Below are 13,400 nucleotides of genomic sequence, written 5' to 3' on the forward strand. Positions count from 1 at the left end.
GTGATAGTTCTGAGTCCTGCATGTTCCGCTTCCAATCCAGCTCCCTGCTAATGGCCTGAGAAAGCAGTGGAAGACTGCCCAAGTGCTTGGGCCCCTGTACCCACGTGAGAGACCTGGACGGAGTTCCAGGCTCCTGGCCTCGCAGGCAGCAGCTTCACCCGCGAAGCCACAACGCCAGCCCCAGTGACATCCTTCTTATAAGGTGGCTATGGTCATCAACTGAAGGGCAGTTTAGAATCCCTGGCATGCAATCAGGAGCTTAATAAATGATATAGTTGTTACTGTTACTCAGCTATCAGAGGCACCAGAGAAAGAGCTACTCCTCTGTGGCTTCAAAAAACCTTCCACTGCCAAGCTCTGTTCCTCCATTCCTCTTTCCTGTCAGCTGGGAGCCCAAATTGGTGGCACTATCAGGGTAATCTAATCAGGATACAGGCACAGGACTCCACATAATGGCTCAAGCTTGTATGTGTAGTAACTCGGTGTTTTCATTCATTCAAATGGTAGCTGGGGGTGGTGTGGTGTGGAGGGCAGGAAGTACAAAGGGCCAGGGAGATCAGCATGGATACCAAAGTTCCCCCCGAGGCAAAGTCTTCCCTCAGAACCCTTACTGCATTCAAATACTACTCAAATATCACTTAATCAGACACTTCCTCTATAACCTAACTTTAAAATTGCACCTCTTGGGGTTGGTTTTGTGGCAAGCTGGGTTAAGCTGCCGTTGTGATGCCAGCTTCCAATATCAGAGTGCTGGTTACAGATCTGGCTGCTCTGCTTCTAATATGGCTCCCTGTTAATACAGCTGAGAAAGCAGTAAAGATGGCTCAAGTACTTGAGCCCCTGGCTGAATTTCCCAGCTCCTAGCTTCAGTCTGGCCGACCTGGCTACTGCAGTTATTTGGGGAGTGAACCAGCAGATGGAAGATCTCTCCCTCCCTCCTTCCCTCTCTGTCGCTCTGCCTTTATAAATAGCACCTCTTTCCCTATCATTTTCTATTCCCTATCCTGCTTTATTTTTATTCTTAGCATTTTCCTGACATTGAGTATATGTTTGTTTCTGGACATTAAAATGCTCTCCATTGGTGGGGGGTAGGGAGACTTGGTTGGTTATCACTGTAACCCTACTGCCTGAAGCAGTGCCTGATAACTAACAGGTGAGAAATCAGTATTCCTTGAAGGGATGAAGTTCCTAAGTCTAGTCTCCGTGGGGTTATGCCGTGTGTGTGTGTGTGTGTGTGTGTGTGTGTGTGAGACACAGAGACAAGGAGACAGAGCAGGGGAGGGAAAAGAGAAGTGGTGAGCAGGTGTAAGGACTGCCATGGGGTGGGGTCTAGCTCTACAGCTGGAACAGTGGATATCGAATCTACTACTAGGAACATTTATTCCAGGCTTCAGTAACAGGACAGAGCAAACAACAGACGGCAGACAGCAGGACCAAGGTTTCCTGACTGACTCAAGATCTGACAACCTCTACACTGGCATAGGGAGAGAACCTCCAGCTGTGAGGGGGAAGAGAGAGGACAGCTATGGAACAGTTTCAGTAACAAATTACCGGGAAACACTATTATGAAGATACAGTATACAGCAGTCTCCATGCATAAGAGAAGAAAATGAGGGCAAGCAAACTTGTCTCTGAGTATGCCAATGAGGACTCTTTTTTTTTTTGGGGGGGGGACAGTTACTGGGAAAGGATGGCACAGGAAACCCACCAACTTCGTTTACTTAATGTATGCTAAACTGATCTTCTGTATATAAAGAGAATCGAAAATGAATCTTGATGTGAATGGAAGGGGAGAGGGAGTGAATAAGGGGAGGGTTGTGGGTTGGAGGGACGTTATGGGGGGGAAGCCATTGTAATCAATATTCTGTACTTTGGACATTTATATTCATTAAATAAAAGTTAAAAAAAAACTATAAATAAAGTCATAGAAATATAAAAAAAAGTGTACAAGGTATGGTGAACTAGAATGAAGAAGAAAAAAAAAGTGTACAAGGTATGGTGAACTAGAATGAAGAAGAAAAAAAAAGTGTACAAAGTATGGTGAACTAGAATGAAGAAGACCCAAATTTGTGATCTTATTCTAAAAATGAATTTAGACAAAGAGAAAATCTACAAATAAGTCAAGAAATTTACTGTAAGGGGGGCCACAGCTGTCGCGTAGTGAGTAAAGCTGCCACCGGCAGCGCTGGAATCCCATATTGAGATCCGGCTGCTCCACTTCCGATCCAGCTCCCTGCTATGGCCTGGGAAAGCAGCAGAAGATGGCCCAAGTCCTTGGGCCCCTGCACCCACATGGGAGACCTGGAAGAAGCTCCAGGCTCCTGGCTTTAGTTTGGTACAGCTCCAGCCGATGTGGCCATTTCGGGAGTGGACCAGCACATGGAAGACCCCCCTCTCCCTCTTTCTGCCTCTCTGTAGCTCTGCCTTTCAAATAAATAATCAATCTTTTTTTAAAAAAGGTATTTGGAATATCAGTCCCTAAAGTATACAAAAATCATCACCTACTGGTTGACTGATCAATTTCATAGTGAAAGACATTTTGATTTGATAAAACCTTGAAAAACATTGACATTTTATTTCCGAGGAGTAATAAATAATTGTGAAATGTCTTGATATACTTAGAACTTCTCACTTATGGTAGCATCTGGTAGGGACAGGCCAGATACTGAGGCCCCTCATTAAAATGTACATTGCTGCTTCTGGAAGAAGAATGCATATGGGGAATTAATTCATTCTCCTGGTACATCTGCAGAGAGCCAGTCTCCAACAAGAACTCAGGTTAATCAATGAGAGATTCCGGTTTATGACTGTCGCATGAGATCTTATTTAAGTCTCAATGGGATATTCTCATTCTTGTACATTCCCTCTTCATCCTTCCCTCCATCCCATTCTCACTTTCTTTTAGAATTCTAAAAGAATTTTAAATTGAGTTGTATAGAAATCTAGCATATTACCCTAAATCCCTTTTAATCCCATCAGTTTTCTAAGCAATTGTCCACATAGGTTCAATTTTGAATAGGCATAAAATATACTTCCTTATTTAGAGTTTATTTTCACTTTTGTTGATGTAAAATTTATTTATAGTGAAATGCACTTAAATGTATATTTTACGACAATCTGATAAATGCATATACCCCTATAACTGTCAGCCATTCAAGTACTGTTCAGAACATCTAAGTCATCCCAGCAAGTTTCCCTCTACTTCCTACTAGGTTCTTCCTATCCTTATAATCACTTTTCTAAGTCCTTGAACCAAAATAAAAAGAATCATACAGTAAGAACACTGGCTGGTCATTGGCTTCTCGTGCTCATGTGTTTGAGGTGAATCCAGACTGTATCAGCAGTTCACTCTTGTATATTGCCAAGTAGTAGTCCACTGCCTCAGTCTCCTGCTGATGAACGCCTGCATGACTGCCAGCTTTTGTGTTAGGAGGTAACATCACCAAAATGTGCCATCAACATTTCTGTATGCTTCTTTTTGTGGATATGTACTGCCTTTCTCTTGGGTAAATACCAAGGAGGATTACAAGATAATAGTGGAGGTACATTTTTAACTTTCTAAGAAACTGCCAGACTTTGGTTGATTTCATCCTCCCTCAAGTAAACTACGAGTCTCAGGTGTTCTACATCCTAATCAACAATTGCCAGTCTTTCTCGTTGCAACCATTCTAATAGGTGTGAAGTGCTGTCTAGCATGGATGTCTTTTAACATACTACACTGTACTTATCCAAAAGAAATGACAGCATATGTCCTCACAAAGACTTACTTAAGGATAAGCACATAGCTTTATTTATTATAGTCAGAATAGCTGGACTAGCCCAGGTGTCGATTAACGTGAAAATGCCTACACAAACTGCGGTACATTCATAAAAGGGGATACTATTCAGTAATAAAAATGAATGGTGAACGAGTATTTACAATAACATAGATGAATCTAAAAAACATGCCAAATGAAAGAAGCCTTGGCCAGTGCCGTGGCTCAATAGGTTAATCCTCCGCCTGCGGCGCCGGCACACCGGGTTCTAGTCCCGGTTGGGACGCCGGATTCTGTCCCGGTTACCCCTCTTCCAGGCCAGCTCTCTGCTGTGGCCCGGGAGTGCAGTGGAGGATGGCCCAAGTGCTTGGGCTCTGCACCCGCATGGAAGACCAGGAGAAGCACCTGGCTCCAGGCTTCAGATCAGCATGGTGTGCTGGCTGCGGCGCGCCAGCCATTGGAGGGTAAACCAACGGCAAAGGAAGACCTTCCTCTCACTGTCCACTCTGCCTGTCAAAAAAAAAAAAAAAAAAGAAAGAAAGAAAGAAAGAAGAAGCCTTACACAAAAGAGTGCATATTGTGTGATTTCACTTAAATGAAGTTCCAGAACAGGAAAAGCTAACGCAGAGTTAAACAATCTGAACAGTGATTACCTCTGGGGGAAGCTGTAGGAGGTGACCAAGACTTTTCTGCGGGTGATGGTAATATGTCATATCTTGATAGGGTTTTGGACTATATAAATTTGTCAGAACTCATCAAATAAAAACACTTAACATTTATGCATTCACTGTATGAAAATTTTACTTCAAAGCGTAAATAAATCTAGCTAACTTAATTCAGACTGAAGAGCTTAGAGATGAAATACATTAATCTCTGAAATTGACTTTAAAATATAAAAATAAGATGGATTGATGGATGACTGAAGATTGCTAGGTGGACAGAAATTTGATAAAGCATATTTGGTAAGATACGAATTATAGAATCTAGGTGGCATGCACATGGGTGTTCACTTTCATGTTAAATTTTTCTGTATGTCTGAAATTTTTATACTAATATATTGCTAAAATAGGTAGATGAGCAGGTTAAAAAGGATGAGGTACTATAATAAATTGGATATATTCTTTAAGTTATAAAATCAACAGATTGTTTAGTCAACAAATTAAGATGAAATAGAAAACTTTCATGCTTCATTATAAGCTGGAGCTGATTTTTAAAAATATGTACATATTTGGGGGCCGGCACTGTGGCACAGTAGGTTAATCCTCCACCTGTGGCACCAGCATCCCATATGGGTGCTGGTTCTAGTCCTGACTGCTCCTCTTCCGATCCAGCTCTCTGGTATAGCCTGGGAAAGCAGTGGAAAATGGCCTAAGCACTTGGGCCCCTGCACCTGCGTGGGAGACCGGGAGGAATCTCCTGACTCCTGGTTTTGGATCTGCTCAGCTCCAGTCGTTGCAGCCATTTGGGGAGTGAACCGGCAGATGGAAGACCTCTCTCTGACTCTCCCTTTCACTGTTTGGAACTCTACCCTTCAAATAAATAAATTTAATCCAAATAAATCTCAAAAAATACTTTAAAAAATAACTTCAAACTTGCCAATCACAGGGATTGCATCAATTATATTCCCACCAATAATATGTGAGTCCCTATATCTCTAGATACTCATGACGAGTATTATAAATTTCTTTTCTAAATTTGCTGTGTGAAAAATAGGCCTTTAATTTGCACTTCTTTAAAAAAATTATTTGACAGAGTTATGGACAGTGAGAGAGAGAGAGAGAGAGACAAAGAGAAAGGTCTTCCTTCTGTTGGTTTACTCCCCAAATGGCCGCTACGGCCGGCGCTGCGCTGATCCGAAGCTGGAAGCCAGGTAATTCCTCCTGGTCTCCCATGTGGGTGCAGGGCCCAAGCACTTGGGCCATCCTCCACTGCACTCCCGGGCCACAGCAGAGAGGTGGCCTGGAAGAGGGACAACTGGGACAGAATCCGGTGCCCTAGCTGGGACTAGAACCCGGAGCCCATAGGGGATGCTGGCGCCACAGGTGGAGGATTAACCAAGTGAGTCACTGCACTAGCCCCTTGCACTTTCTTAACTGTACATGTTGTACATCTTTTCAAGTAATAAATTATTTATATTATACTTTCTGTAAACTGCTTTTTCATATCCAATACTATTTTTCTATTGTGTCATGCTCATCTGCTACTGATCTGTAAAAGCTCATTTTATTTTATTTTTTTGACAGATAGAGTTAGACACTAAGAGAGAGAGACAAAGAGAAAGGTCTTCCTTCCATTGGTTCACTCCCCAAATGGCCGCTAGGGCCAGCGCTGCGCTAATCTGAAGTCAGGAGCCAGGTGCTTCCTCCTGGTCTCCCATGCGGGTGCAGGGGCCCAAGCACTTGGGCCATCCTACCCTGCCCTCCTGGGCCACAGCAGAGAGCTGGACTGGAAGAGGACCAACTGGAATAGAACCTGGCACCCATATGGGATGCCAGCGCCACAGGCAGAGGACCAACCAAGTGAGCCACGGCGCCGGCCCCAAAAGCTCATTTTATTATATCACTTTATTTATACATCTCTTGGTATGCACAGAAGACTGGTTTTGGATTTTCTGTGGGTATCACAATCTGTAGATGCTGAAGTTTCTTATACAAAATGGCATATTAATATATAAGCTATGCAATCCTCTATCACACCCTCTCTTAGATTTTAAATCATGTCTAGATTACTTGTAATACCTAATACATATACACAGTTGTGATACTGCATTGTTTAGGAAATAATGACAGAAATAGTCTGCATATTTTCTTTTTTCTAGATTTATTATTTTATTTGAAAATCATAGGTACAGATAGGCAGAGGCAGAGAGAGAGAGAAAGGTCTTCCATCTCCTGGTTCACTCCCCAGATAACCACAACAGCTGGAGCTGTGACAATCCGAAGCCAGGAGCCAGGAGCTTCTTTTGGGTCTCCCATGTGGGTGCAGGGACCCAAGGACTTGGGCCATCTTCTAGTGCTTTTCCAGGCCATATCAGAGATCGGAAGTGGAGCAGCCGGGACCAGAACTGGCGCCCATATGGGATGCTGGCACGGCAGGTGGTGGCTTTACCACAAAGCTGGTCCCTGTATACTTTCAGTATGGATGCATTTTCTGATTTTTTTTTTTTTAATTTGGGAAGAGAGAGCGAGTGAGCTAGCTCCCATCTGTTGGTTTATTTCCCAAAAGCCCAGAAAGGCAGGGGCTGGGCCAGAGTGGAGCCAGGAACTCAATCCAGGTCTCCCCCACACATGGGTGGCAGGAACCCAATTACTCATCACTGCTGTATCCTGTGATTTGCATGAGCAGAAAGCTCAATTCAGGAGCAGAGCTGGGTACTTGCTACTCTGATATGAGATGCAGGCATCACAGCTTGGCTAAAGGCTCGCTCTGAATATTTCTGGTCTTGAAGATGTGGAAATCACGGACGCTGACTGTGCACGTGTATACACAGCTCGGCCCTTTTTCTATTTCATATTCCAAACATCCCCTCCCATTCACTGACTTGACTTCATTTGCAGAATTTTCTAGCAGAAATTAAGGTTTTTTAAGATTTATTCATTTGAAAAGCAGAGGGGGAGGGAGGGAGGGAGAGAGGGAGGGAAGGAGAGGCAGGCACTCTCCATCAGCTGGTTTACTATCCAAATGGCCACAACAGCCAGAACTGGGCCAGGCCAAAGTCAGGAGCCAGGATCCTCCTCCTGGTCTCCCACATAGGAGCAGGGGCCCAAGCACTTGGGCCATCCTCTGCTGCTTTCTCAGGTACATTAGCAGGATCAAAGTGGAACAGCCAGGACTTGAACCAGCACCCCTATGGGATGCCAACACTGTAGGTGGAAGCTTCACCTTCTACACCACAGTGCTGGCCCCAGAAATTATTATTTATATAGTAAAAGCTATTAATCTTTTTCCTGTGTGGCTTACAGGTTTATATCTTGCTTCTGAGATTACCAAAAACTCTCCCCTGTCTTTCCTAGAATTACTTCTGTGGTTTTAATGAATTCTTTTCTTTCTTAAGATTTATATATTTATTTGAAAGGCAGAGTTACAGAGAAAGAAAGAGAGAGAGAGAGAGAGAGAGAGAGAGAGAGACACAGAGAGGAGAGAGAGAGACAGAGAGGAGAGAGAGATCTTCTATCTGCTGGTTTACTCTCCAAATGGCTATGATGACCAGGGCTGGGCCAGGCTGAAGCCAGGACCCCAGAACTCTATCTAGGTCTCCTATATGGATGGTACTTGGGCCATCGTCTGCTGGCTGCTATCCCAAGTACATTAGCAGGGAGCTGGATCAGAAGTGGAGCAGTCGGGACTTGAACTGGCTCCCCCGTGGGATGCTAGCACTGCAAGCGGTGGTTTAACCTGCTCCACCACAACACTGGCCCCTCAATTATTTTTGTAAGCTAGAAATCTGCCTAGTAGTATGTGGAGGGAAATAGTCATCCACAAAAATGATTACTGTTAGGATAAATTGCTACAAGCATTTAAGAAGTTGACATGTCTGTATATACCATAAAATTCAAAATCTACATGCACATGCCCTAACAATTCACTTCTAGGAAACAATTTATCCTAGAGAAATAAAAACATACGTATATAAACAATCCAAGATGTTCACTGGAGCTTTCCTGCCAAAAGCAGCCGCAACTAAAAGGGCCATCAGTGTAAGAATGGCTCAGTTATGGTGTATACTACTGCATATCACACAGCCAAGATCTACAGTACTGACTCAGAAAACTAGTACATATAAAGGAAGTGAAAGAAGGCAAACTACAGAATAAAAAAAAGTAACTCCATAGAGCTGTGTGTGTATTCATTAGGAAGGATATCCACCAAACTAGCAATGACATGGGACCAGCAATGATATGAGTTGAATTTACAATTCAAATACCTCATTTTTAATTCTGCAAGCCTTTCAAATATTTCAAAAACACTATTAAAACAATATTTGTACAATTCCAAGATGATATTTATCTATTTATTCTAATCTAACCCAAGGTAATCTAACACACAGTACTTTCCTTTTTCTTCTTCCCTTTCTCTTTAAAAAATCATTTATTTGAGAGGCAAAGAAGGGGGGAGAAGGGGAAAAGGAGTGGGAGAAAGGCAGGCAAGAGAGACAGGAGAGAAGAGTGAAGAGTGCGGAGAGAGGGGAGAGCGAGCCAGTGAGCACCAGGGCTCCCATCCACTGCTTCCCTCCCCAAATGCCCACAAAGGCAGGGCTGGGTTCAGGCTGCAGCTGGGAGCCAGGAACTCAATTACCTGAATCATTACTGCTGCCAGCCAGCGTCTACATTAAGTCTGGAGCTGGAATTGGGTGCTGAACTCAGGAACTTGGATGTGACAAGCAGCTAGCTGTTGTTAACTGCTAGGCTAACCCCTTGTCCTATTTATTTATTTATTTATCTATCTATCTATCTATCTATCTATCTATCTATCTATCTATCTTATTTGAGAGGCAGAGGGACAAAGAGAAAGCTCTTCCCAGATGCTTGCAATGGTCAGGGCTGGGCCAGACTGAAGCTGGGGGTTGGGAATGCAATCCAGATCTCCAGGTGGGTTGCAGGAACCATAGTTGAACCAACACGCTGCCTCCCAGGGTACGCTTTAGCAGGAAGGAGCTGGAACCAGGCATTGAACCCAGTTAGTCTGATGTGATACAGGCATCTTAGCTGCTGCTGCTCTTTCCTACTCTTAAATTAACCCTTCTTTCATTTTTCTCCAATAGGTTCTACTGTTTGGTTTAAAAATCATTTAATAATCACTTTTCTTGCTACAATGACTTCGGGGAAACTCCCCAGGGCAGATGCTTTCAAACAGAGTAGGAAGAAGGCAAACAGATCAAACAGGATGTCAATAAGGAGCTAGGCAAGAGTCAGCTCCGGCTGAAGTTCAAGCAGTAGATAATACATTCCCCAAAGAGGCGAGCACTCAGCACAGCAGACCCGCAAAGGAGGTGGCCTGAAGGCTCCAAGTCTGCAGCCCTAGCATAGCAAAAACAAAAGCTTAAACCCAACACAAAAAGCAAAATAAAAAGGCAGAAAGCTTGGAGAGAGGGAGAAAGGAGTTGGCATCTATTAGAGGATCTCTGGAGAAAGCTGTAGCATGGCTGGGGTCTCTGCCCTCCTTCCCCAAGGACCTCAACCTCTTCCCTAAGACCACTTGGAGACGCCTTCTAGAGCCTGGGAGTCACAGGAGGCCTCTAATGTTTGATAACTCAGTACTTTTTTTTTTTTTTTAAAGTTTATTTTTATTTATGTGAAAGGCACAATGACACACACACACACACACACATACACACAGAGGCAGGGAGGTAGGGAGGGAGGGAGAGAGGGGGAGATAGATGGATGGAGGGAGGGAGGGAGGGAGGGAGGGAGAGAGAGAGAGAGAGAGAGAATATCTTCTATCTGCTGGTTCACTCCCCAAATGGCCACAATGGCTAGAGCTGGGCCGATCCGAAGCCTAGAGCCAGAAACCTCCAGGTTTCCCACATGGGTGCAGAGGCCCAAGAACTAGGACCATCTTCCACTGCTTTTCCAGGCACATTAGCAGGGAACTGGATCGGAGTGGGGCAGCAGGGACACAAACAGGGGCCCAGATGGGATGCTGGTACTGCAGGCAGTGGTGTTACCTGTTATGCCACAACGCTGGTCCCACATAAGCAGTCTTGAGAGAGCACAGTACTTTCTGGCTGGTTGCTCCCACAGCACAGCGAATTGGGTGATGGTAAATGCACTAAGACTGACTTGAACTTCCAGTTTCTTGTGGTAAAAAAATGCAAATCTTCCATGGCAGATTAGCCAGAGGTACTGTGGGGCTGACTTAAATACTGTCAGAGGGGGCTCCCTAGAGAAAGCCTCCCTAGTGAGGAGGCGACCATAATAGGTAAAGCCTGAAAAGATACTCTGGAGTGTGCAGAGTTATGAGTAACCACTCAAAAGAGATGCAGAGGCTGGCACTGTGGTACACCTTAAGCCACTGCCTGCCATACTGGCATCCCATATGACTGCGAGTTCAAGTCCCAGTTGCTCCACTGCTTTTTTTTTTTTTTTTTTTAAGAGTTATTTATTTATTTATTTGACATGCAGTTGGAGAGACAGGGATCGTCTATCCACTGATTGATTCCCCATATGGCCACAATGGCCAGGGCTGGGCCAGGCCCAAGCCAGGAGCCAGGAGCTTCTTCCAGTTCTCCCATGCCAGTGCACACTTCAGCCATTGTCCACTGCTTTCCCAGGGCACTAGTAGGGAGATGGATCTGAAGTGGAGCAGCTGGGTCTCAAACCAGTGCCCATATAGGATATGGGCATCACAGGTGAGGGCTTTACCTGCTACATCACAATGCCGGGCCTCTAGCTGCTCCACTTCCAAGCCAGCTTCCTGCTAATACACTTGGGAAAGCAGTGGAAGATGACCAAAGTGCTTGGGTCCCTGCCACCCACATGGGAGACCTGGATGGAGTTTCAGGCTCTTGGCTTTGGCCTGGCCCAGCCCTGGCCATTGAGGACATTTGGGGAGTGAACCAGTAGATGGAAGTGCTCTCTATCTCTCTGTAACTGTACCTTTCAAATAAATGAAAATAAATCTTAAAAAAAAATCCTGGATGCCTCTGCCTGTGTATCAGAAGTGAAGATGAGATAATCCCAGGAATGTTGGTGGGGGTGTGTGTGGTAGGATATTTCTAAAAAATCTCCAGTGATCCCCATTCCTGGCATTCGTGCTTTGTGTAAAATTCCCCCTGTGAGCATGGGCTGGAACTAGTTACTTATTTATAATGAATGGAACATAACCAAAGTGCTTGATATCACTTAAAAGATTAGGTTACAAAAGACTGACTTCTGTCCTGCTGACTCTTGCCCTCCTGCCTGTGTCTCTGAGGACCTCGGCTACTGCCAAGGGGCTGTTCAATGAAGCCCACATGGCAGGATCTGGCCAAGAACCCATGAAGAACTGAGGCCTGTCAGTAACTACCTCTGTGACCCTGAAGATGGTTCCACCCTGTCGGCAAGCTCTGGATGACTGTATCCTTGTAACTGACTCAGAGCCAAAGGACCCAGGTAAGCCATGCCTAGATTTTAGAAACCACAGAAACTGTGAAACTGCATTGTTTTAAGTCACTAAGTTTTGCAGCAATGATCAATATGGGGTAGCTCTGAAGAAACGACAACAAGTTTTTATGAGCAGGGCAGGCACTGTGGCACACTGGGTGAAGCTGCTGTCTGGGGCACTCACAGCCTGTACCAGAGCACCTTCTTCCGGTTCCCACTACTCCACAATTCTGATGCCACTTCCTGCTAATGTGCCTGGGAGGTAGCAGATGATGGCTCAACTAGTTGGGTTCCTGTCACTTACTTTGGAGACCCAGCTGGAGTTTCTGGCTCCTGGCTTTGACTTGGCTCATCCATGGCTTTTGTAGGCATTTGGGGAGTGAAATCAGCTGATGGAATTTCTTGCTCTCTGTCACTGCCTTTTAAACAAATGAATGAATTTTTAAAAAGAGTTTATGAATGGAATACTCAGTTGTAGGCAGCTGCCAAGGTCAGACAGCATCAGCATCAAGTCACAGTAATTATTAATCCAGTAAAAATTTTCTGCTACCTCCACCCTACTCCAACTTTGGAGGGCTGGAGAATGTGGTTAGCAAGAAAGTGGGAAGAGGGGTCAGTACTCTAGGTAAGGCCAGAAGCGTCAGCTGACCTCTCCTTTCCTACTGCAGGATCAGGATGCAGGAGGTATAACTTCTTTGGAAGGGATAATTTTGGCTTTAACTAAAGTCTGAACTTTTTAATGATTACACAGAATTAACCATATTAATGATGAACTTGGCTTGTGTGTGTGTGTGTGTATGAGACTAGAACTGATTTGAAGACTTTCATTGGCAGCAAGTGAACAGAACAGTTGTGGGACCTCACCCAGGAGGGAGGAGAGGCAAAGCTGGCAGCACACGGCGGGTCTGAGCAGGGAGCACAGGCTAAACCAAGCTTCAAAGGAGCAAGATGAGGAAAGAAAGCAGCCACAGCAAGCCGTATGTGAAGGTGACACTCAGAGCTACAGCCAGGCTAAGGTGGCACTTAGAGCTACAGCCAGGCTAGACCCAGCACTCTATAAATGTGGCCAGCAAAGCCACAGCTCTCCAAGGTGCCCGGGAGGTTTGCAGTATTAGTGACAGTCATAATGTCTACATCCATTTCCAGCTAAAAATCTGTACATCCAACAGCACAAGGACCGCATCATGCCTACTGAACAAATATGTGTAGCAACAGCAGGTATGAGTTAAGTTGTCCACACTTGAGACAACCAGTTAGGTTTATAGCTGAACCACACTGCTAGCTGCCTGTGGATTTGACTATTATCCTGTTCTTTTATTCTTTGTTTTGCATTACTTATTTTACACCTAGAGCAAAATGTTCAACACTGAAAGCTTAGATAGCAATGAAATATGGAAACAGAAGTTAATGGAAGCATAAAATAACCCTTTAAACTTATTTCAAAATCATCTTTTTCTTTTTTAAATGAATATATATTTATTTGAGAGGCCAAGTTACAGACAAAGAGGGAGAGACAGAAAAAGAGTTCTCCCAACTGCTGGTTCACTCTCATTGCTTGGCTGCA

General features: G+C 44.5%; 1 protein-coding gene across 1 annotated transcript in view; it reads right to left on the reverse strand.

Annotated features, from left to right (window-relative positions):
• HDGFL3 (HDGF like 3) overlaps positions 1-13,400 on the reverse strand; it is a 53,861-nt gene that overhangs the window by 17,226 nt on the left and 23,235 nt on the right. The gene's annotated exons all lie outside the window — the stretch shown is intronic.

Source organism: Oryctolagus cuniculus, chromosome 12 (assembly GCF_964237555.1).
Source record: "Oryctolagus cuniculus chromosome 12, mOryCun1.1, whole genome shotgun sequence".
NCBI lineage: Eukaryota > Metazoa > Chordata > Mammalia > Lagomorpha > Leporidae > Oryctolagus > Oryctolagus cuniculus.